Source organism: Tympanuchus pallidicinctus, unplaced genomic scaffold (genome assembly GCF_026119805.1).
Source record: "Tympanuchus pallidicinctus isolate F22 unplaced genomic scaffold, pur_lepc_1.0 scaffold2, whole genome shotgun sequence".
Taxonomy (NCBI): domain Eukaryota; kingdom Metazoa; phylum Chordata; class Aves; order Galliformes; family Phasianidae; genus Tympanuchus; species Tympanuchus pallidicinctus.
This window is the reverse complement of record NW_026294721.1, coordinates 36,500,850-36,526,734: the sequence shown is the minus strand read 5'-3', so window position 1 is coordinate 36,526,734 and position 25,885 is coordinate 36,500,850. Positions and strand designations below refer to the sequence as shown.

The window sequence follows — 25,885 nt, the reverse complement described above, 5'->3', positions numbered from 1 at the left end:
TTGTATGAAAAATGATCCAGACATACATGAGCTACGAAACGTCACACAGCTCACATACGTGCAGCATAAATGTGCTTCTACCCCTATTAGTCCTAGAGATGTGTGATTAAACAATTTATGTAAATGTGCCATATATCACTTGTCATGGGCATGCTCTTTTACTGCCCATCCAACAGGCAATACTAAATAATTAGAGAGCATCTAATTAGAAAGCATGGGCATTGGAATCAGTGATCTCTGGTGGTCCCTTCCAACCCCTAAAATCCTGTGATTCTGTGATCTCAAAGAGCTAGGATAGTGACATTAAATAAACAGGAAAAATAATATTGTATAACTTCATGAAGTTGGCAGTATTTTACTCATTATATAGTTAGTGTCATTTGCTAAACGGCATTCTTCTTATGAGCACCATCACCAGTGGAAAAGGATTATAAAAGATCAGGAGCACGCTAAACCTCTGTTACTGAAAGCACAAGGAACTGAGCTGAATGAGAACTGCAGGTGCTTCACGCCACTAAGGGATCACAGAGATTAAAATTCTGCGTAAAACACATACCCATATTCAGCAGACAGATGAGGAAGCTCCAGCAGGTGGTGCCCCAGAACAGGTACCACATGAAACTCCTTCGGTTTGCTGAGCTCCACACCAGAGTGAAGCCTCAGCCGAAATGGCTTCCTCTGCAGAAGCTTCTGCAAGGTGCTCTTACCAGCTCACGTCCCTGAAAATCAGGAGGCGATCATTTCAGTTTCCATAATTATCAATTTCCAAAGTACCCATTCCCTTAATGAAAAAAACACCCCAAACTTTTATTTAAAAAATTAATCACAGGAAAAACTTACAAAGAGCACAAATCCTTTACAAGAAATCCTTCAGAGAATATGACTAATGTACCTGTACTTATAAAATATTATAAAACACTGAGTCAAAGCCTACTCATTTCATTTGTTGTTTTCACAAACTTACAATCATTTTCTGGATGGAAAAAATATAAGACTAGTTTCTGAATACAAGTGAAAGTCCTTTCACTTCTACTTAGAATTCAGGATTCTCAAAAGCACTGCGGTATGAGAGGCCCCACACATCCCTTTTGGCTACAGCAGCAAGAGAAATGCTCCTCAGCACACTGCATGGTGCGACTGATGTTCTCCTAAATCTAGAGAGCTTGATCATGCTCTAAGCAAGCTTGAGCTTTTCCATGTGCTTCTAATAATGCGCAGAGAATGTCTAGATGCACGTAGACTTAAAATGAATGCTGGGGCCTTTGCATGTATATATTGTGTCAGAAGGAGCAAACTGTTTTTAGTGTCAGCCACTGCTTGTGTGTATGCAAAAAAATTGGTCACTCTTCCTCAACCCTTTGCTAAACACCCCATCACCCGTCCCAGTACGCTCTCCTCCACACCTAGAGCTAGCTCATGTTCTCTTCTCCAGCTCCATTAAGCTCAAGGAACGCTACAAGTAGCATTTGAATATCTTGCTTTTCAACTCAATGGACTCCAAAAAAGCAGAATATAACTTTTTCTTGGTGCTAAACCATTTCTGGAGATAGAGCTACTGAAAAGGACAACAAAAAAGAAGTTACAATATTTAGGAGCTTAAAAGGTTTTTGTCTTATAGGCTACTTAAAAACATTGTTTTAAATACTATAAACTGAAATATAAAGCATTCAACTTTTTTTTTTTTTTTTTTTTTTTTTAATGTATTGCTAAAAATATCAAAACAAAATATGTCATTTTTTTCTAGGGTTTCTTCCTAAAAGTTCTTCTGATGATTCATTCAAATAGTTGTAAGGAAAAATGAACACAACCTGGAAATAATACAATATTTTTCGCTGTCCTTATTTTTGGAAGTGGCAGATCCACTCTTGCTTGCCCTATCAACTGTATGTCACCACAGACAAACCAAACAGTTGTCCAGCAGGACCCAAGAAATTAGATACACTTTATACAACAGCAACAAAGATTTTATAATAGATGAACTTCAGCTTTTCAAGCCAAACAATGTACAAGCAGCAAAGTCCTACGCAGCCAAAATCAGTGTCATATAACAGAAATATTGGGTAAATTCAGTTATAATTAAGTAGAAGCACTGTTCACTGAAACATACTTAGGATTTCCTCATAGCACCGACATATTGAAAAGAATTGCTATCATTATTTCATGTATAATTAAAGACACCTGCAGTTTAAGTTAGCTGCACTAGGTTAAGCAGTAATTCAATGGCACAAGAGGCAACAAAACCCAAATATTGCCATGAAACTTACATTACCAAATCTTCCCATTCCAAGTTCCTAAACTCCAACTTAATGGAGTTGGAGAAGATAACAAGAGCTAGCTCTAGCTGTGGAGGAGAGCAGACTGGGACGGGTAATGAGGTGTGTTAGCAAAGAGTTGAGGAAGAGTGACCAATCCTTTTGCACTCCCATAGTCTGCTGCTATGCTGTTTCAATGTTGCTTACTTAATATGAAAATTAATTGGTCTTTTCCTTCAGTTTAAAACTTAGTTTAAACTCCAGTTTAAAACTGGAATTTCCCTGTGTAACAGGGAATTTAAAAAACTTCACAGAATCACAGAATGGCCAGGGTTGGAAGGGACCTCAAGGATCATGAAGCTCCAGCCCCCTGCCACATGCAGGGCCACCAACCTCCCCATTTAAAACTAGATCAGGCTGCCCAGGGCCCCATCCAAACTGGCCTTGAACACCTCCACGGACGGGGCATCCACAGCCTCTCTGGGCAGCCTGTTCCAGCACCTCACCACTCTCTCTGTAAAGAACTTCCCCCTGACATACAACCTAAATCTTCCCTCCCTCAACTTAAAACCATTTCCCCTTATCCTGCAGTTCTCTACCCTTGTAAAGAGTTGATTCCCCTCCTGTTTATAGGCTCCCTTTAGGTATTGAAAGGCTGCAGTGAGGTCACCCCGCAGCCTTCTTTTCTCCAGGCTGGACAAGCCCAACTTCCTATTTGTAGAAACACGCTTGCTTCCATACAAATGGTAAAACAGCAGGACCAGTATGGTAACATGTTCAACCTCAGAGACTACTGGCATATTACAGATTTTGCTGCTGGCATTTCAGAAGCTCTTTTCACCTATGTCTTTCAAATTCTACAGGAAAAAAGCACCACCTAATCTTCTTTGTAAAATGCACTATGATTGATAATCAACACTACTGTTCAAATCTTAGTTATTATCTCAAGAATATTATATCAAGTTATTATATCAAGAATAAGAAGCTATAAAATCTACCTGAATAACATAAGCAGATCATATAATATTAATGTTGAACTATGTGACAATAAACACACTTCCTTTAAAAAAGTTTTTTTCAGGCACAGTGCTACAGTATTAGTGAGCTAGTTGGTTTTTTCCCCTCACCATCATCCATTGGTTACCTCACAGAAAAAATTACCTCTTTTCACTTTTGCAGTTTCCAGTTTTAATATTAAATTAGACAGCCTGTTATTTTAAGCTCCCCACAAGTAAAAGAATAATCTCTGGATAGAGGTGAGCGCAAAATTTAACACGTCTACACATTTAATAATATTAAAGATGCTTTTGCTAACATTTGTGTTGAGCATTTAAGCTTCCTGTTTAACACTGGAAATTTGTCTCCCCCAGAATTTGGTTTCACTCTTGGTTTTTCTCTTAGGCATTTAAATAGAATCTTCTATCATTTTTGTTTGGTCACACGCTAAGGTATTTGGAGGCACAGTAATAAAACTGCTGAGAAAAATTGTAAAACATAACATAGCTCATAAAACATTCTTCCAGTTTCTCTGAATGTGGAATCTGAACATAAAGACTTTCACAGATTTCAGACTATGTTATTGTTCAAGCAGTAACTGAAAAATTAAGTCTCAAAGACAAATTTAACAAAGGGATTTTCCCCTTCTTTCCTAGGCAGTACCCACACGTACAATAGATGCTAGCAGTCAATTACACACTCCCTAGTTCCAACTCTCAGTAAATCACAGGATTTGAAGTAAAAAAAACAGAACCAAAGACAACCCAGCCACCTACTTGCAAGGAAGATTTACAAGTTTCCTTGCTAGGACTAGGATCTGACTCGTGGATTGTTGTTTTTTTTTCTCCCCTTTTCCTAATCTACAACTACACAGAATCTCCCACACAACAAATCAAGAAAAACAGAGTAAATTCAATAGCTATTAGTGAGCTAGTGAACTACTTATCAGCACACAAGTAACACAGAAGCCACTGATAAGAATTTACATGGGAAAAAAAGTCAGGGTTAAGGAAAATCATTGTAATAGCAAGCACACTACAAGTAATGTAATTAACAGAAGACCTAGGCTGGGAAGGTGACTGTAATGCCTTTCTAGCCAATAGCATCTGTATGAGCTACTGCTATGTCAGTCTGAGAAAGCCTGCCAAGGAGCTGAAGATAAATACATACAGATGGTTGAAAAGGCACATTTATGGGCAAACTCAGCATGAGAGAAACTTACAGCACTCCCAGCACAGTGTTATTCTCCATACATGTAAAATCAAGCAAGCATTCCCAGTAGACAAACAACAATCTCACACTCAAGACAGTGTTGCTGTGGAAGAGGTTTGGTAGGCAGGCTAAAAAACCCCACCTTCTTTTCTCTACCTTCACTGCAAGCTGTAAGGTACAAACAGGATAATCAACCACATTCTAGACGTGGTTTGCAAACCAGGGGGTAAAGGTAATGAAGTACTAAGATTTCCTTGGGAACAAAAGGAAACTTCATCTGTAGCAGTAGATTTTTTTCATAACTACTTACTACTACCGTTAAAGCCCAAGTGCGTTATTTTATCACCAATTCCAGGGGGGGGGGAAGAGGGGGGAGAGAATCAGAGTCAAAATTAAGATATATTTCTATGGTAGTTATAAGGTTACACATCAGAATGAAGCAAAATGCTAATGCAAAGTACTTCTTTGTTCCTATGAGAACAGAATTAGGACTGGATTATTCAGAAGGAGGCATAAAGTTCTCACAAAATGTAGTGGTGAAATTTCATTTTCATTTATTCATGAGGAAAATTGAAGAAGGGCTCAACAACTTCCCCAGGTAACAGGGAAGGCAATCTAATTGCGAGAATGACAACATGGGAGTTTCTAAACCACATCCCTGCTTAAAATCACATTTCACCTCACCAGGCAATCCTACAAAAACCTGTCAGGATTGGACAGAAAGGAAGAAATTACTGTATAGTCATCTAGGAGAAGTGTTAGACTACATGCCTAACTGAATAGGCACGAGAGGAAAAACCCTGAATTACCACAAGCAGGGATATACCATACACTACAGGGGAAACCCCTGTGTTCTATATATGAATTACTTTTGTTAATAATGAAAATATGACCTAAACCACAAATGGTATTCTGCATTTATTCTGACAAACATTTTAATTAAAAAGGTAGAAAACGAGGGGTCACACTGGTTATTCTTCTTGCACTGTATCTCAACTTCAGACTTGCCGCATTAGGTTTGTGAGGTACCTGCAGATCCATTTTTAGCATGGAAAGACAATACAGTATTTGAAATAAGCATTCTAAACAAAACAGTATTTTGGACCGTTTTCTTTGTGTTTAACTCAAGCAAGAATGAAAAGCAACCAGCCAAACAATAAAACAAACCACAACATCCTTCAGTGTACTAGAGCTACCTTCATTACTTGAATCAGCCCCTGGTCCTTCCCTCATTCACTTTTTTCTTGCCTCACATTTGGTTGTGAAGCCACAAGAACCACCTCACCTCATAAAAGTCCTTGAACACAGGGTCCTCACTGTGATCCCTACATGCCACCATAACTTAAGTTGTAAAGTATAAGCAACATGAAGGAGAGTATCGTAAGAATTATTATTTCAAATAGTGCAGGAACATAGCTGCAGGGAAAACCTAGTCTCTACATGTTATGGTGCTTACTATGAATCAAGTGTCGATTATATCTTTGGAAAATGTAGCCTCTTTGATGAAACAAACCTATGTCCACTGTCTTCTTAAAACATCTCACTTGCATACTGCACACCATACTCTAAATGAATCTTATGAAATTGGTCATTAAATAGAATCACAGAATCCTTAGAGTTAGAAGGGACCTTTGAAGATCATCCAGTCCAACTCCCCTGCAATGAAAAGTGACACACAGCTAAATCTGGTTGCCCAGGGCCTTATCCAGCATCGCCTTGAAAGTCTTCAGGGATGAGGCGTCAACCACGTCTCTGGGCAACGTGTTCCAGTGCCTCACCACCTTCCTGTAAAAGACTTTTTCATTACACCCAATCTAAATTTACCCTCTTTAAGCCTGAAGCCATTTTCCCTTGTTCTATCATCATAGACCCTGCTGAAGAGTCTGTGCCCTTCTTTCCATTAACTCCCCTTTAGGTATTAAAAGGCCACTAATCAGGTCACCTCAGAACCTTCTCTTCTCCAGGCTAGACAACTGCACCTCTTTCAGTCTGTCAAGAGGGAGGGAGATCTGCAACTGTGTTTTATTTCACAAGCAAATGTATGAAATTTTAAGTACTGAAAGATTCAAGGAATCTCTACCTGAAATTTGATTCAAATTTTCTTTTAAATGCTATTTCTATTTAAATGCTATTACTATTATCTCATATGGCATCAACTTGAATTTACCAAAATAATAGGTTTTCTCAATGAAACTAGCAGCTCAGTTGAAATTTCAGTTTAAAAAGAAGGAAGACAGTAAGTAGACTTGTCATAAATTTTGAAAGGTTGAAGCCTCAACTGGTATTTTCAAAGAAATGCTATTTTTCATTTGGGAAAAAAATGCAAAACAAACTAATCAACTACCACGATCCGTGATTAGATTGAGTCCCTTCCAACTCAGAATAGTCTACAATTCTATCTGGACACTTTGTACTCAGGATATTCTATGATTCTGCGACCTTTTGTAAACACGTCACAGCATTTCAAAAAGCACACAGTGGAGACCATACAGCTCTCTGTTACACAGTATTTTCTAGAGAAGTTGAGTCACATTTGTTAAGTCATTGTCCACATGAAGCAGAATCACAATTGCTCTAACATGACAGTCACTTCTAACGCTTTTGGCAGCTACTGAAGTAAGAAATTTGGCATAAGATTTACAAAAATGGAAGAAAGTAGGTGCAGTATTAGGACAAATCATAAAAGTCAATAGCTCTTTTTCAAATCTCCACAGAGATAACATTGAAAAGATTGAAAAAAAACTTTCGAAGAACTATGTAAAACAAAAAGTACTATAGAGATTTGTCATTAAAATAATAGCAAACATCTTCCAAGAGTCTAACGACAGCATTACATGTTTTTTTCCTACAGTCTCAGACTTAAACAAAGGCAATGAACAGACAAATATGGTACCCGTTTCAAGCACTCTGTACCTGTGTAATTAATCTATGTGAAATCCTGAAGTGTCTGAAAGAAGTGCATCCTACTTCTATATTCAGTATTAATTAATATTTTGCATCAGATCACAGCCTTCTGCTTTACCATTTTTGTACAGGTGAAAGGTATATTTACAATATCAGCTTACTGTTTTTCCCCCACTCTACTCTCCTGTCTCAGGTTTACATCTGCTGCAATGTCACCTTTCAGGAAGCATCACCCTAACATCTGGATATAAAGGTCAGGTCCATTCCATCGGGATGTCAGCTCATCCCATAGAGAAAACCATGATAAGGTAATTACAGTTTAGTAAGCTCTAATCATCTTCATACTGATAGTGACACGTACTCTCTGTAGTTAAAAACAGAACTTAACTGATCAAACATTCACTGTTCCTCACTCTGCTTCATGGATGCCAGGCTATAATGAGTGTTGTATACTACTAACACTTTACAGCAAATTTAAAAGACATTTTTCTTAAAAGTTTTAAAACTCAACAGGGACAAAATGACACGTTCAAGGCACTCCCTGCTCCTACTCACTTATGTGAGTTAAGAGTGTGTATTAAGCCTGTGTATTAAGAGAACACTTACTTGGGTCTGAACGGGGCGAGAGAGCACAATGCTTACTCTCTCAAGTATTTGGTTATGGAATATATGACTGAAGTTGCTATGATGCATTTGACACCAACAAATCACTGTCAATCTTTCCCTCAGCAAGATATGGAAAGTAAAAAGTACAGTAATTTGAATAATGTGGGAAGACCAATACCCAACCAAATTTCTCCATCTCTTTTGATTCCACTGCCAAATTTGTCAATAAGAAATTCCAGAAAGCAAGTGAGAACTCCGCACTAAAATTTATCTTTGCCTTCCACAATACAGTCTATTGACTTTTGTATTTAGCTATTGAAGAGAGAAATCATTCAGAATAAGTCTAGACTGTTGCAAAACCTGTGTGCAATTTCAACTCTTTGTGGTTAATAGATTTCTCATATTCTATCAAGATTACAAAAATAAAGTGAGACTAGAATAAAGCCTAATCAGATCACTGTGGTCCTTTCAGAAACCTCTAATGACATGTTCAAAGTTTCAGTTTCCTGAAATTTTTATTACTGATCTGCAAACGTGAATGCTCACATACAGATGTACTGAACTTATGGAGCAAATGACTTTTTGGTATTTGGATATCGTAGCCTGCTTTGATCAAATTCCTTCTGTAGCTTTCAAGGGTGCAACTTTTCTTGTGGAAATCACAGTCCTTCTGCTACTGTGCTGTTCAGTCTTGTCTCTACAAAAACTGCTTCCATAGCCACAGGAATTTAAAGACATCCTTGTCAAAGTCCAGCAAACTTCCGAGGTGACACAATTACTACCCAAACCCTACTGAACACAGTTTTTCTAGGGGTTACTTAAGAGTGTATTCCAATGTAATAAAAGAGCACATTCTCTCCTTTAGGGTTTATAAACTTAATAAAATGGATTTGGATTTCATTTGTCATGCCTGAATATTATTTTAACATAAGAAAACCATCGTAATAGTGCATGCATTTAAACAGTAAGTGTGTTCTGGGTCTGCATGTTTCTTGTCCCTTGTACCATTTTGTCAAGAAAGTACTCTCTACTGGTTTGAAATTTAATATTCCCAGTCTCCAAAATGGCTTAGTTCTCCAGAGAATTACTCTTCCCATTCCAACACAAGTCTTGGAAAAAAATTTGCTTTACCAAGATCTACCAATTTTTCAAGGCACTGCATGATGTTCTTTAGGCATTAAAGAATTAAGAGTATAGATTCTGACTTCGGCATTTAGACCAAGTGATGGCTGGGAGCTGATATGGTAGCTATACTAATCATCCAGATCACAACCTAGCTAGAATGCGCAGCATCTCCTTTCCAGCCCACGCAACTACATTTCCTTTCTGAGAAAACCAAGGTACAGGAGGAAAAGTGACGCACATAAATGTCTTGCATGGTTTGAGGTCATGATGTGGCTAGGGCACACATGCAGGTCTAGAGGCATGCATTCTTTTAAAATTACCACAGGACTTAATATACGATGTATAATCTCTGTATAACTTTCTACTGAGGTAGCTGTCATTTTTTTACATAATTTCTACTTTCCCCAGAAGTAGCTGCAAAACATATCCTAGATACTACTGTCCTGCACTGATGAATTGCTTGGTAGTAGTCATCTTTAAGCCTTGTATAACTATGAGGATACATCCTAGCCTTACGTTCCAGCTCAGCGCCAAAACTCTCCTCTCCCCTTTGTTTGCACAAAGGTTCAAATAACACTACACAGAGCTAACTAACTCAACTACTTCACATCGGTCTCTGCTCTAGATTTTAGACACGATAACCTTATTTCAGTCCCACAAACGCCTGCTCCTGCACCTTTGCTTTGCTGCATTTTATTAGTACTCAGGTAAAAGTGACGCAGAGCCCTTTCACTATCCCTTCTTAGCAAAAGGCTTTCTGAGCCCAGGAAACAAGGAAAGCTAGGTCATAGAGAAGCTGCAAAAGAGCTAAACTTGTGAATAAAGGAAGGAAAAAACAATCATAGGAAAACACACACTATTTCCTTCCAGAAAGGAGTAGGGAATGATCTCCATGCAGCTGTGGAGATCTCCTGTGTGAATCTATCAACTTTTCTAATGACATGGCAGCAAATACCCTGCAACAGCATGTTAACAACTGTCCAAATAGATAACAAATCAAATCCTGCATGGAGGCTGTTTCCAAAAGCACCCCTGTGCCCAAGTTGCTGCTACCCCAAGGGCTTTACGAAAAGACTAAAATGATTACTCCTAACCTCAGAGCACATTGGAAATCATACTAATAAAGTTAAAGTAATTGTAAATAACTTTGGCAGACCTTTTAGTAGTCTTAAGATAAATAAGACATTTATTCCACATCAAAAAGGCATCCAAGGAAGAAGGATCAAAAGAAATGACCATAAATACATAAGTACCTCTACAGCTAGAAATGACCACAGTGAAACGAAACTGCTGAAATAAGGTGACAAACAGAAATTATGATGGTTTGGTAAAATTAGAAAACACCACCTCCCATCTTTTTGTTGCCAAAATCATCACATTTATGATCACATAAATAATGATATTTATTTTATCTGGTGTTTGATTTATCAAGATTTGGGGTTACCTTTTCCAACTCTCAGCACTAGTATGATACAAGCAGTCACATGACATTGAGAATGACCAAACAAAGATGATTTAACATTAGTTAATTCAAAGGAATCTTAATGAGGAAGGTATAATTTGCATCATATCAGAAATGCATAATGTGGTGGTCCCTTTCAGTCAACATATGAGAAGTACTCCAGAATGCAAGTCATACAAAGAACAGCTAAGAAAAATTACCTTCTGCTACCTCTCCAAAAACAGCTGGATGAAATTTCAACTTCCATATCATCTCATTATAAAAAGATGTTCATTTTGAAAAGCTCATCAGTGTGCTTACAGAACAACAAATAAACTCAACAACAAAACAAACAATCCCTGAACATACACTGTTTGATATTGCAATTATAAGTGTTAATGGTGTTACCTAAAAAAGGCTCAGTGCTAACACTTTTACTAATTACTGAGGCCTTGAGCAGTGCAAAAATTTTGCTCTGATCATTGTCCTGATGACTTTATACCAAATCAACTGATCTAATGATTTTTCTGTAAAGAAATAAAACACTTGTGACACTGCAAATCATATACTGAATTACTGTGCCTCAACAGGATTAAATGCTAAAAAACTCGTAAAAACAGTGGTCCAGAGGAAAAAAATAATAGTAACAAACCATTTTAGATTTTAGGACAAAAACTAGCTCTGCTGCATCTATTAGTAATGAATGAATTTTCAACATGAGTGGAAGGGAAAGAACCAAGAATATTCCTTAGCTCTGAATCAGCCACTGAAACCCACTGTGGATTTTCCTAGTAACATTTTTTCCTCCTGTTTTTATGTTCAAATTCAAGTCATGCCAGGCAGGTAGTATGGAAATTTGTCTTAAATATTCCTTAAAACTTCCCCTCAGACTGAAACAAATTTCATTTCTTTTTCAAAGTTGATAAGTGGATTTACCTATGATGAGATTAAAGAACTATCACAAACCTCATTTGCTGTGTTTCGGACAAAACGGATGTACTAGCAAGGTAGAATTTTAAACACCATCTCTGCTAAATGAAACTGGATCCACACTCCCCACATTTGATCAGCCACCTTGTCTCCCTGACCTGGGCATCATTAATAGCAGGGAAGATTACAGAACAGCTTAGGTTGAAAGGGACCTTAAAGCCCATCCAGCTCCACCCACATGCCATGGGCAAGGTTGCCGCCCACCAGATCAGGATGGCCAGGGCCCCACTCAGCCTGGTCTGGAATGCCTCCAAGTATGGGATGCATTAATTTTTCTTAGGAAGACTTGAACTCTGTTAGGGGCTTAAGACACATTTGATATTGATCACTATTTCATCAATTCATTCCTCTGATTAATTAATTTTTAATGCACTGGCAGAAAAAGACAACACTGGCCAGCACTTCTTTGAAATGCTGAATAGCAAAAACTTCAATAAATAAATTTCTTCCTCAGCAAATACCATACTTTAGCTGCTACTGCACTAGATTAAAAACAAAAAACAAAAAACTCCAAAAACCACCAAAACAAGCAAACAAAAAAAGGAGGAAGAAACAAGGTATGTACGGAGCACTCTGGGCTTGCACATTTTACAGTTTAGAAATAAAGCAGAAGCAAGTAACCACGTAGTTCCATATTCCTGAGGCTATTTTCAGTGGTGCTCGGTGACAGAACAAGAAGCAATAGACATGAACTGGAACACCATCTAAACATCAGGCAGTACCTCTGTACTGTATTGGTGACGGAGCACTGGAACAGACTGGCCAGACAAGCAGTGTCCTTACCTCTTAAGTGACCTTCTCCAATCCACACTGAAAACAAGTATTGTACCAATGAGCTACCTACCGTGTTTGACAAATTCCAGTTTCTTTGCAGCCACCATAAAAACTCTCCTTAAGTCCACCAAGGCTATTGCATTGGTTGCCAAACAGTGCTTACTCCTAAAGGTACGTAGTACCTATAACATCACCTTGGAATTTAAGAGCTGGTTTACATCACAGCGAGTAACTATGGAATAACTTTAGAAAAAATCTTCACAAAGTGACCCTTTCACTCTGTAGCTCCTTCCTATCACACTGCACCATTAACAGTTAACACACTGTGACACCATTCAACAACATTGCTCCAATTTGATTTCGTTTCTTCATACTCCTCACGTTTGGCTTTCTTTTGTCTCAAATAGAGAACTGGTATACATCCAGAACACACTATCCATCTGGAAATTGCAAAGAACAAGAACTTGAAGGGCCTATTCAGTTTTTCATACATATGCCAAAAAAATCAGTGAGCCAAATTCACAGAACTGTCTAATCAGCAGTGCGTTCGTATCAGTCTCTGTAGATTTTCACTTAAAAAGAAGTGTGAAACAAAACTAGTAGAGGTTAACACTTGTATTGTTTTGTGGGTGTACTGGGAAGACTTTCAGAAGGTATGGGGCACATTCAACTGAAAGGAAATAGGTGACTTAAGCTTTTGCTTGTGGCAATGTTCACTGTAAAGACTGTTCTTACAAAAATCCATTTGGCTCCAAGAGGAAAAAACAAACAGGACTGATCATTCTTGTGAGTATATATTACTAAGCATAGATTATACGTACACAGAAAGAATCCATTTAACTTCACAAAGAAGTCTTGCAAAAATTAAACAATTTTATCTACAAATACAGCACACCATCTTAACCTGCATTAGGTGCAGTTCCAACCTTTACCCTTTGTTAATCAACTTACCAGACTACATTAGACTATAGCTATCACAGTAATCCATTTTCTGACTTGCAGTCACCCCAAATTGTACCTTAGAATGGAAACACCAGCTCTGAAGTTCATAACCTTGCTAAGTTTACTTTCTGAAAGATTTTTCTTTCCTGCCACTCTTCTTATTGCAATGCCCTAACTGTATTATATTTACTACGGCCAACAGTTAAATGAGAAAAGTTAAGAATGGGCAACATTTACCCTTTTCTTTTGCTTGACTTCTTAGTTATTTCACAGTCTTGATCTAAAAAAGTTCTGTAGCAACTTCAACACCTGTGAGCATCTTTGCCATAGATATTTTTGCATTATGTCAGCATATCTGCTGACATAAAGATCTATTGGCCGTTCTGCATACATGGAAAACCTATTAGTGAGATCATTAGTAAGTACCATCAACTGTTAATCTATAAAAGCCAAAAGAAGAGCCTAAATGCCTCTCCAGTAACCACATGACAAGAGATCTGTATGACAAAGAGGCCAAGACTTCCAGAGACTTGATAAATGGTATTATGTGTCAGGGTACCTGCCAGGTTAGGAAATTGTGGCAGAGTAAAGCCTTCTCCTGAAGTTGTGTAAGACCATACTTTTTAACAGCTTGAAGTTTTAAATGGAACAGATGAATGGAAAGCTCTCCACAACTGTCTGAAAGGAGGTTGTGACAAGAAGGGGGCTGGCCGCTTCTCCTGCGTAACCAGTGATATGACTAGAGGGAAGAGCCTCATGTTGCACCAGAGGAGGTTCAGGTTGGGCATTAGAAAAAATTTCTCTGAAAGAGTGGTCAGGCACTGGAACGGGCTGCCCAGAGAGCTGGTTGAGTCACCATTGCTGGAGGTGTTCAATAAACATTCAGACATGACACTAAGAGACATAATTTAGTGGGGAAATATCGATGGTAGATGGACAGTTGGACTGGATGAGCCTGGAGGTCTTTTCCAAAGTTGGTGATTCTATGATTCTATGATTCTACTTCCCCTACAAGGACAGGCTGAGAGAGCTGGGGCTATTCAGCCTGCAGAAGAAAAGTCCTCAGGGAGATACGAGAGTTGCTTTTCAGTATCTAAAGGAAGCTTATAATAAAGAAAGGGACAGACCATTCAGTAGGAGCTGCTGTGATGCAGGACAGTATGAAATGGTTTCAAACTAAAAGAGAGGAGATTTATATTGAACATAAGGAACAAGTATTTTACAGCAAGGGTGATGAGGACTGGCACAGGTCGCCCAGATATGTCATGGATGTCCTATACCTGGAGACATTTAAGGTCAGGCTGGATGGGGCTCTGAGCACCCTCATCTAGCTGAACGTGCCCTGCTCACTGAAAGAGAGTTGGACTGGATAACTTTTAATAGCCCTTTCCAATTCAAACAATTATATGATTCTATGATGATACCGTGATCACACAACCCCCACAGACAACCAGCTAAATTATCACCTAGATAACCACATAATTCCTGCGCAAACACACACTTTTTGAGTATTTTTCGACTGTGAGTCCAGAATTCCTCTACCTGCAACCTGAGATTGTTCCTTCTGTCCTTTTGTAGCATGTCCCCAAGAAGAGCCCCACTCCATGCTCTCTATGATCTCCTTTTAGAGACTGAGAATATGACTTTCTGTTCAATCTCAGAAACTTCAATTCCCTCAACCGCCCCCCATACATCATGGGTTCTTAACCATCATAGTGGTATTTCTGAGCCATTAGACTTTGTTCAGTTTATCAGTGTCTTTTCTGTTCTAGGTGCCCCGAACACATGACCTGAGATGTAGCCACAGGAGAACAGCATGGAGCATGGGACAGCCACTTCCCTCCATTTCCTGACTAAGCTCTTTAATGCAGCCCGCTATGCCATTAATCTTCATCACAGAATGGCTGAAGTTCGAAGAGATTTCTGGAGGCCAACTGGCTCAAGCAGTGTCACCCAGAGCCAGCCACCTGATGGCTTTTGAGCATCTCTGAGAAGGGAAACCCTACACAGAAACTCTGGAAAGGATACACAGTGCTGACTTGTTCAACTCATCCACAGAATTCCCACCTTGCTAATGGCAAAGCAGCTCCCTAACCAGTCAGTCCCCAGCCAATTGCACGATGCTATTCTGTTCCAGGTGCAAGACTCAGCTTCACATATTTCCAATCAGCCCAAGGACTGTGGTGACACTGACCACTCTAGCTCATAATCTTTTGTTTTGGTTGTTGCTTTTGCCTTTTCCTAATCACTGGAGATCCTCAATCACCATCATCTTCGTCCACATGTCATATACCAATAGAAATGGATGTTCAGAACATACTGCTACCAACAATAAATCTGGTAATTTACTTTCTTTAAGGAAAGGCTAGTTTATAACTATTAGAACTGCTTCTGGTCCATCCTGATGTTGATCATTTCAATGAAAAATGACTTCAAAACAGGTTTTGAGGAAACATTCCCAACTGTCAATTATTTTCAGATCTTTTAAATTTGTAAAGCCAAAAGATTTCTTGCTGTTATTGACATTCTTGCAGGAAACATTATTTCATTTTTTCCTTGAAGAATTATTTACTTTGGGTGTTCTTCTTTGCACCTGATACAGTGGGTACTTGCCCTTGTCAGGAACAATATTAACCTAGCTAAAACCACTGTTCTAATCCAACACGGCAACTTCTGATTTCCTATTTCACTCATTGCTTAATTTGTTCCTGTTCTACAAGCCATCCAAAGGATACTTTCCTTCATCCCTTATGTCCCAGTGAAAATGTCATCACATGCACTGGTGAATCAGAAAACCGTAATCCTATAAGAATCAAGAAATACAAGAAAATCGTTTCATGGTCTCTCCTGTCTTTTCTTATATTTCCTTATAAATACAGCCAGCAACTCTCCCCTGTATTTTATGTAATCCCTTGTATTTATCTGAAAATTGTTCTAGTACTAAAAACATGCTGCAACTAGGACACAGATTATTAGTTGTAACTGATACTGTTACAGTTGTTCTTGCTCAACAGAAAATACAGCAGCCACCTATCTAATAGCTTGGCGATGTTGAGTGTTAGGTTCACAGGGACTTTGGAAGGAAGTGCTCCATTCTATGTGGTGTACTAAAATACGCTTCAGTTCTTTTATTTTTTAAGCTTCTGTACTTTTTGTTATCAACCGAACTCTTTTTATAGAATTAGTTCTCCATTTCTTAAATGGAGGCCAGATCATGAAGCTCTACTGTGGCTTGACTGAGGAGAAAAACTGACAAAATGCTGTAGAAGGAAAGAAGGTGCTATTTTGAGGGTTTAAAATCAAATGAAGAACAGCTACCACTCAATTCTTTATTCAAACTTTTACTTCAACACGTTTACATGAATTTCCCTAATGAAGAAGGCATTCTTCTAGTGGTTATTGCTTAGAACTATGAGATCTGTAAACATGAATATAATCTCAACTATTCAAAATTCTATTTAAAGGGCCAGGAAAACATTTGAAGAGTTAAGTCAACAACAGTCTGTGATCACAAGTTGATAATTAACACCTTTGCAAGAGATAAAAACTTCACTGGGGTTCCTATGACTCTCATTGACAGTAATCTTGTGAAAGCATGCTACTGAAGCAGGAGTCTGAAAAACTCCTGCACACCAACTAAAATGTACCAAACATGTGGTACACGATGACTCCAGATGAATGCAACTTTGCTGTGGTGATGGAGAAAGGAGGCAAGCATCTTGATGAACAAAATGTCTAATACCTCAATGAAACCAAAACTTCTCTCCAAAATTCACCTGTCATCAAGTTTGCAAGGAAAAAAAAATAAAAATCAAAAAATCAAAAAAGAAAGCAAGCTTTCAGTTTAGAGATACACAAAAGAATGAGAGCCAAAACTGAGAAGTATCAGATCCTATGTAAAAAACTTTTCCAGACTTTGAAGGCATGCATAATGCATACCACAGATTTAGTCAGTGGGATCATTATTTCATTTAGTTTAGTTTCCAGAATTAAAAAATGAGCCTTTTATATTAGGCACAAGTATTACAAAAAGTATACAAAAATCCTCTGCAACAAGAAAGACATAAACATTCTTCTCTCTAGATCCACAAATATTCTGGAGCAACTTCTAATCAATGCTAAAAACTACCTCATAGAGTCTTCAGACTCAGAATCTCAAATTCTCTGCTTCCAAGTGAATTTCCAGGGATTACTCTACAAACAGGTGAGAAGCCTCTATAATATTACAGAACAGCAAAGACCAAATAGCACTGAAAGTAGTGAGCAGTAATTCCAACTTCATTATCAATAAGAATGTGTCTTGCGCCCAGTATTGAGGTATTTCTTAACACTTTGTACAAAATACATTAAACGAAAAACCTCAACTCCTTGCATAAAATGACCAAACTGTACAAGCACTCTTAGAGAGGAAAACCTCACCACCTATTGCTCAGCAGCTCGCCTCTGCAGCCATAACTCCCATCTGAAATTAACTGCTATCAGGAATAAATAGGTGAGACAAAAGACACAGTGCCAGGAAAGGTTGCAAACTGCACCTCTACTTATTGTATTGTACAATACTTACGTATTGTAAGTTACAATAGCTTCTAAGACTTCTGTATGACCTTACACATTACATGTCTGTGCTTATTTCAAAACTAGGAAACAAAAACTCAATTATCCAGGTACTGAGATCACACTGATGATTAACACCAGTTTTATGGTTTTCAGACATTTACACAGACTCTAATAAAAAACAAGCAATGGATTAGCCCTAACCCAAGCAAAAGCATATTCTGAGGTTGGACAGAATTTTCTCTCCCTGGCCCCATACACATATATTCTATGGTCAGAACCTACAAAACAGATCTCCACATCTAGTTTCCAGATATAGCAATGGATGAAGAAACAGTCACCTGCCCAGACTTCTGAATGTTACATGTAGAGCCACAACAGTGTACAGAAACTGAATTCATTCCATGTGGCTTAAGAAGAAAAATGCAACGAGCAGAAAAAGCATTTTTGACAGAGATTTCTGGGCAGCAGGGGGAGTATGTGGCTCAGAACCGTGCACAGAGTGAAGAAAACTGTGATTTTTAAGCACTGCTCACAGGATTTCCAAGATAATGAGCAAACAGACCTTTGAACCAGGAAAGAAAAACAATGCAGCAATATTAAGCAAGAGTCCAAGGTGAAATGACTGTTGACTCTCAACTTCAGTACTGCAGTGTGCACCACAAAATGCAGTGGTTTGGCTATCAGTATGAAAATCTATAAATAATCTTAAGCTGGAGAGAAGAAAAAGGTATGCACAAGGAAAAATGAACGGCATTAAGACATACGGTAACAGAAAACTTGGTTAAACATCCCAAAACAAAGAACCCTGATGGATTTTTTTTCACACACATTTTAAAAGTTTCATATGAAAGACTGACCTATGCACCTAAAGCTGCTTTTAACTGTCTTTGCAAACGATGACAGGTAAAACCACCTTCAGACAGGAAGCCAACTTTCTTCCTGTTGTTTAAACAACAATTAGTAAAGTGAGAGTATGTCTTTCTTCTGTGCTTAAATGATGCCACAGGATTTGTAGAAGGACAAACATATACCAGTAGACACAGTGGTTAACTTAAACATCTTTAGAACATTTGGTGTGTCAGTAGTATACTGTATGGCATATTCTATGGGGGAGTGGGACAGCCCAAGAGGGAAAAAGTGTTTCATGCAAAAAGCACACTGAGAGAGTGAGTGCCAAAAGTGAGTGTGGGCTTCTCTTACACCAGTGAATGTAGGTAAAATCCCTCTCGCAGTCAAAAAATTCCAAAGTGTCATCAGGGAGGAAAAACAAAAGTAATGATTCTTGCCATACAGGTAAAGCATATGAAAAAATGTGTAATAAAAACCTTCTTTACATGACGCCCCCATCTTTTTCCCCCCAGAGAGAAGAGTATAAATACTAAACAGTCTAATGACAACTAATCACCTCGTATTGTACATCACAATTTGAATACCAGCATACAGATAATCAGGACATTGACATGATGTGCAAAGTACTGATCTTCAGCTGCATTTCAGTAGCAGTGCTTATGACTACAGCTTACGGAGCATCGCTATCATCAGAAAAATTGGAAATTCTTTCAACATTAATAACAGATTTAGGAATACTGGAAAAAAGCAAGAACGTAAGTGATGGTTTTCCTATATTAGTTCTTTTCTGCTAATGTTTTCTACTTATTTTTTTCCATGCAATTTTTCCTCAAAAATTAACTTTTTCTCCCTCTTCTCTACAGGAGATTCATCTCGAGCTCTACACACCAAATGAGATCCAGGTGAGCTTTAGCCTTCTGTTTTCAAAAGGACTTCTAAGAAATGGCAACTTTAAAATGATGTATTGTTGATTTAGACCAAAACAATTCACTTATCAGAAGGGACGACATAGAAAGCAAACGTGAGGTGTTTGAATTCAGTGTGAGGTTTCCTAAAATCCACTTCTGCCTTTGATTTATATTCTTAAACATTAACAAGATAATGAATAATGAAGAAAGATATTACTTTCTTGGTCTGTGCAATACAAAACATAAAACTAATCCTCTGTATTCATTTTGCCTTCAATTCACAAGAAGAGAGTTCTGTGAATCAATTATATGTTGTATAATATTTGCAAAAGGCAATACTGTTGTATCAACACTAATATAAGAACAATTTGGAGAATGAAGAAAGAGTTAGAAACTTTTTAAATACAGCAATATTCATAGGAAAATGCCAATATTTTATCAAAATCAGATGCAGCAACAGTAGCTGGTTCTTTTTAACATATCTCTCATATCCCATTAATAATGAAATTTAATTATGCTCTAACTAGCTCTTTCCAGAAGTAAAACTTAACCAACTCATCCTAGATATAGCTATGAATTCTTATTTTATGGTGTTCAGTACATATGTAAGACTTATTTCCATGCCAATACCATCTTTGTGGTTTCTTTTTTTTTCTAAAATACTGCATACCTGAGTCCAGGAGCATTCTAAACACACCATTATCACAGTCTATTTACTATTCACAGGTTACTGATCTGTACAAATTTTCTAATTTAGTGTGCAAGCAGCCAACAAGAGCATCAATTTGTTTGTTACCGTGAAGTAGTTAAGACACTTAGGCAAATTAACTACTTTGAGCCTCTAATTAAGTTTTTAATCCAGCAGAATTCTCACTTAACAGAAATTTTGTTTGAGTAAAGATTTAAAACCAGATTCTGCAACCACTTCCTTATCTGAGTCATTTTTCTTCTATGCTGGCAAGATCAAGATGTAACTATCTCAGAGCTCCAGTGCTCAAATGTAGACGTGTAAGGCTGATTTAATAGCATATTATCATCAAGTGCCTGAAAGAGCTTGTAAGAGTGATCTGTAAAGCGATGTACCCACATCAAGGTCAGGAAGGATGCTGTCCTGGGCAGCCTGACCTAGCAGGAGGCAGCCCTGGCAAGGGCAAAGGGTTAGAATGAGAGAGTCTATAAGGACCTCTCCAACCCAAGCAATTCTGTGATTCCAAGACATTCAACCATAGGACCAGATATAGGCATTGCATAAAGGAACCAAAGTGCATTAATTGAAGATTGCCACTGTAAAATAGAGGCTTTACTAGTAATCCTTTTCTTAGGACAGGATTTCCAGACAACAACTGGAAATAAGGCTCAGTTTAAGAGCTAACACAGCAGTTTCATGTTCTCAAGACATAGTCCATCATTTAAAATGTCCTGTAAAGATCATCTACATTTCAAAAGCTACAAGAACTAAGGCCACATGTAGAATTTCATAATGTGACTTGGTGGGAAAAAATGATATTGTACAAAGGGAAACAAGGAAAAAAATAATGGGCAACTAAGAAAAAAAGAATTCAATCTTTTTCAAAAAACATTTAATATAAATACTATATATCTCTATGTATTTATATATGTGTTGACTTTGATTACTGTATTAGGAGTGCAGTCGGCAAACTCTGCAGTGTTACCTGGAAGAAATGGTTACTCTGGAGAAAGAAATTGAAGATGAGCCTGAAATTGAAAATGAAGTTGAAAATGCTCTTCGAAGTATCAAAAATAACCTCCAGAGACTTAGGGTAGGTAATCTTTATGGTCAGTTAGTTAAAAGCAAATGTATTTCAGCAATAATGAAAAAGAACATCAGAATCAGTCTTTTTTTTTTGCCTTAAGGCCATTGTGTTATGGTTGCTTAAGAATACAGCATTTTGTACAACAATACTGTAATGTCAAGCTACTTGACAACATCTGTTTGCATGAAAATCCAAGACTTTAGAACAGTTGGGCCACATTAACTATTCAAGTCAACATTTTAAGAAGTATGAGATTTGTTTTCTATGCTAAATCATGTAAGTCACCATACACTGTTTTTAGAAGGGTACCAATTATTGACGTAAGTAGTAGTTCAGAAAGCTGTGCCATAAATACATGGTTCTAACACTTTCTGGCAAGAGAGCTATAACCAATTAACAAAATCTACTGTATTGCAGGATCTAAATCCCATAGAAGGTGACTGCAAGATCTGTGAAGCTAACGACAAGAAAAATTTTCCTGATTTTCTCCAACAACTGACCAACTTTCTGAGATCTATGCAAAAATAAGCAACTAATCATTTTTATTTTTACTGCTATATTATTTATTTAATTATTTAATTACAAATAATTTATATATTTTATCCCGTGGCTAACTAATATGCTGTCCATTCTGGGACCACTGTATGCTCTTAGTCTGGGTGATAAGACGTCTGTTCTAAGATCATATTTGATCCTTTCTGTAAGCCCTACGGGCTCAAAATGTATGTTGGAAAACTAATTGATTTTCACTTTGTCAGTAAAGTGACAAGTATTTACTGAAGGAATTTTTAAAAGTCACTTCTAGATGACATTTAATAAATTTCAGTAACATATGAAAATCATGTTTAGAGTCTTCCTTTTTAAATGATACTGTCTTTCACTGGTGACTCATTGACATGCTTAAAAACTATTTATAATTAAAAAGCCAACAACATTTACCAGTATACAAGTGTGTTCAGGTACCATACTCAAAACAAGACACTTGCAGCTAATCTAGGTCTTCCCAGTTTCTGAAAATTGATATAAAATACTAGATTATGCTGGCATACAGCAGAGGGTATGTCATGGAAAAACAAATGCAAGAGTACCAAACTACTTGCCCCTCCAAAAAATACTCAAAGTGATCCTAAACCACCTGTCCTACTTAGCTACACAGTCTCATATACTTTTCTGTGGGACTATTTTTCTCCATGCTGCAAGAAAAAATACGTGGTTCTCACAAATCTCCAGAGACAACTGAAACAATTAAGCAGTTGAAATAATAAACATACAATTAACTTAAGTACCAACATCCCAGAACACTTACATAGCCAGTTCTTTCCAGCAATGACTGACATAAAATTGATAATTAATGTTTAAATCCAAGCAAACACGTACTGCATTAAGTATTGAGACAAATCTTTTTGTGGAACCTCAGAAATGTGCTTCAAATGAAGATGGAGTCAGTCACGTGACATTCTAAGATTTATGCAGAAGGAAACAACTAAGTGGAGCATCTTTTATAACCCCAAAACCACCACTAAATGCTAGCGATGCACACTGTAATTGATGAAAGTAAGCCATACTCAACAGTTATCATTTTATCATTTAGTCTTTGATGTGTTTTGCTGGTGGGTGTGGTATAGAGTATTTCAAGTCATACTTAAAAACAGACTAACAATGGAAAACACAGCACTTTTCTTGAATGCTGTGAAGAGAAAATAAGCCTAATGCTAGCTTTCTGCCAAAACTGAGAAAATACTCACAGGGTCGGTATCTGTTGCTCCACTTCTCTTCCCACAGTGAAGTGCTTTGCCCCCACCCACGATGACTCTGAAAAGCAAAATACTGTCAATCATCTTAGCCACAAAGAGATCAGCCCCACCCTCTTCTCAATCAGCTGCTTTCCAAGTGACAGCCTGTAGCAACAGTAAGACCTAAATACAGCCAGATTAGAAACCAGAAAATAACTGTTATAGATATATTTCTCCTTTGTCAGTATTTACAGAATGCTACATTTTTGTACACGCTTTCCTTTTCATGGGATAAATTCTTAAAAGCAGCAAGCTAAAATAAATAAATAAATAAATAAATTAAAATAATCTCCTTTAAAGCCAAGTGGAACAACAGTAAGCATTGAGCCTATAAGATGGCATCAAAAAGAGACTAGTGTTAAAAGCATCTGGGAGTGCATGACCTGAACAGCAGTGACTGACTACTGATTACTACCAGTTGCAGACAGACTTCAGTGTGCAGAATCTTGCTAGGCCACCTATGCCTAAGTGACCACAGCAATTAATCCAGATAAGGCTGAGACTGCTAGCAGTGATACTAACCAGCACAGCCAAATCCAGAGTATACCCTGAACACCTGCTGGACACTCCATTATGTTTGCATCCAAAAAAAAATTAGTGTAGGAAGCTGGGGAGTAAGGGAGGCTTGCCTGAAACCTGAATATTAGAAAGAGAACAGAAGCCAAGTTACAGTTCAATAGCAAATACACAAGTTTAAGTGATTTAAAATGAATTCTTTTACAGTTGTAAGAACATACTATGATATCATTGTAACTCATTGATAGTGATATATTTGTAGATTATCTCTAACTTGATATTTTTCATTGGGTTACTTAATAAACTTCCAAACCTCTTAAATCTGTGGCATCTGAATCCTCTGACCTACAGCAAAAGGCAGCTCCCTGAACTAGCAGCTTTACACATAATGTGTGGATTGGCAGGCAAACAGGTTTCAGTACAACACTATGAAGGTTTATCTGTGTAGATGCCTAGCCTCTAGCAATCACAAAGAAGGTAGAGGTACAGTTCTTAATGGGTATAGGCCTGCTACTAAATAGGGTTTCCTTTATCATTTACTTCAACATGAGAAACCTCAACTTTAACAATTTGGTAGAACCAACTTTGGGATTAACCCATAGAGTCAGACACCAGAAAAGGAATAACCAATACCTCTTCTAAGTCCCTAAACAGTAAGTGTAAGGGAGTTAACAGTCCAGTACTTGAAAAAACAAACAAAAAAAGGAGCACGAAGAGATTCTTATCCTATAATCCTAAGGAAGATGGAATCATCAACAATTTTAGGAATGAAACACATACAACATGAAACTATAAACAAGTTTTCATTGTTTTTTTGTCTGCACAAACTGCTTTGGAGTCAGGCAGCAGTTGACAAGCGAAGGTTGCTTATAGTCTTGGAAAATGGCAGTTTTGGTAACTGGAGTTAGTTCTGGGGACTGTAACATCATTTCTGTACAGTAGCCATGCTCTGCTGTGGATTTCCAAAACTACATTTTCTGACTGGCCTGACCCCTATCTAGCATTTCCACATTCAAGTCACCTTTTCAGAGAAGTATCTACTTCACTATAAAGATTGCTGAAACACACAGCTGGTTAAGGTAGCTGTAGAAGAAAAGCTGTGTTGCAAATGCTTGTACTCATGAGGCCTCCTAGATTCTTCCTTTTATTGCGATATTTCATGACTGCAGATTTCCTAAAAAGTATATACAGCACAATAGTTTAGTTCAGGACAAAGATAACCTAGTCCAACTTCCTGACCTCTTTTGGGCTAAGCAGAAACTTAAAGCCTATCACTGAAGGCACTGTTCAAACATCTCAATGCTGACAGGTATGGGGCAACTAACACCTCTCTAGGAAGCTTGTTCCTGAGTTTGATGACCCTCAAAATAAAGAAATGTTTCCAAATGTTCAGTCTGAACCTCGCCAGTGCATCCTGCCATTGGTACCCAGGAGCAAAGCCCAGCACCTCCCTCCATTTTCCCTCCTCAGAGAGCTGCAGAGAGCAGTGAGCTCGCTTCACAGCCTCCTCCAGAGCTGACAAACCCAGTATCCTCAGCCTCTCCTCATCGGACATGCCTTCAGTTTTGTTGCCATCCTCCAGACGCTTTCAGGGACCTTAACATCCTTTTAATATTATGGAACCTAGAACTGCACATAATATTCAAGGTGAGGCCACGTCAGTACTAAATACTGCAGGGGAATCACCTCTTTCAACTGATTATGCTGTGCTTAATGCACGTCACAACTCTGTCTCCTTGGCTGCCAGGACACACCGCTGGCTCATGGTGGCACCAGCATCCCCACACCCTCTCAGCTGAACTGCTCCAGCCACCTGTCTCCCATGTGAGCCCATGTCTGGCACTGCTCTATCCTAGGTGCAACACTTTGCTGCACATTCAAGCTCATCCATTCTCTAACCCACGGGTGTCCGACATTTTGGCTTGCCTGGGTCACAGTGAATGAAGAGTAATTATCTTGAGCCTCATATAAAATACTTAATGCAGTTCATGTATATAACTAATTTTTTTTTTTTTTTAATTAAAACCATAACACAAGTGGGATAATTTGTCCTCATTTTTTGTGAAACTGCTGCATAAATGCCTGATTCAAGAGAAGTGGGTGCAATTATTAGTAACTTATCAAAGCTTTCATTAGTGATTTGGAAATGAAATTTTACTCTTCTTGTACTTCATCCTTGAAAACACTTGCTCACAAATGTATGTACTGTCAAAAAGCAACAACATGAATAAGATGGGACACCGAA

The 25,885-nt window shown here is 38.0% G+C and overlaps 1 protein-coding gene across 6 annotated transcripts in view; it reads right to left on the bottom strand.

Moving 5' to 3' along the window:
- Window positions 1–23,178, bottom strand: part of BBS12 (Bardet-Biedl syndrome 12) — a 91,629-nt gene extending 68,451 nt beyond the window's left edge. For 5 of the 6 annotated variants that reach the window (XR_008206678.1, XR_008206679.1, XR_008206681.1 and 2 more), the window contains exons 1-2: window positions 23,077–23,178; window positions 557–719 (exon numbers count right to left, since the gene is read on the bottom strand). The gene's annotated coding sequence lies outside the window, so the exon portion shown is untranslated. The remainder of the gene's footprint in view (window positions 1–556; window positions 720–23,076) is intronic. The other variant, XM_052682658.1, reaches the window with a different exon arrangement.
- Between the last annotated feature and the right edge of the window lie 2,707 nt (window positions 23,179–25,885).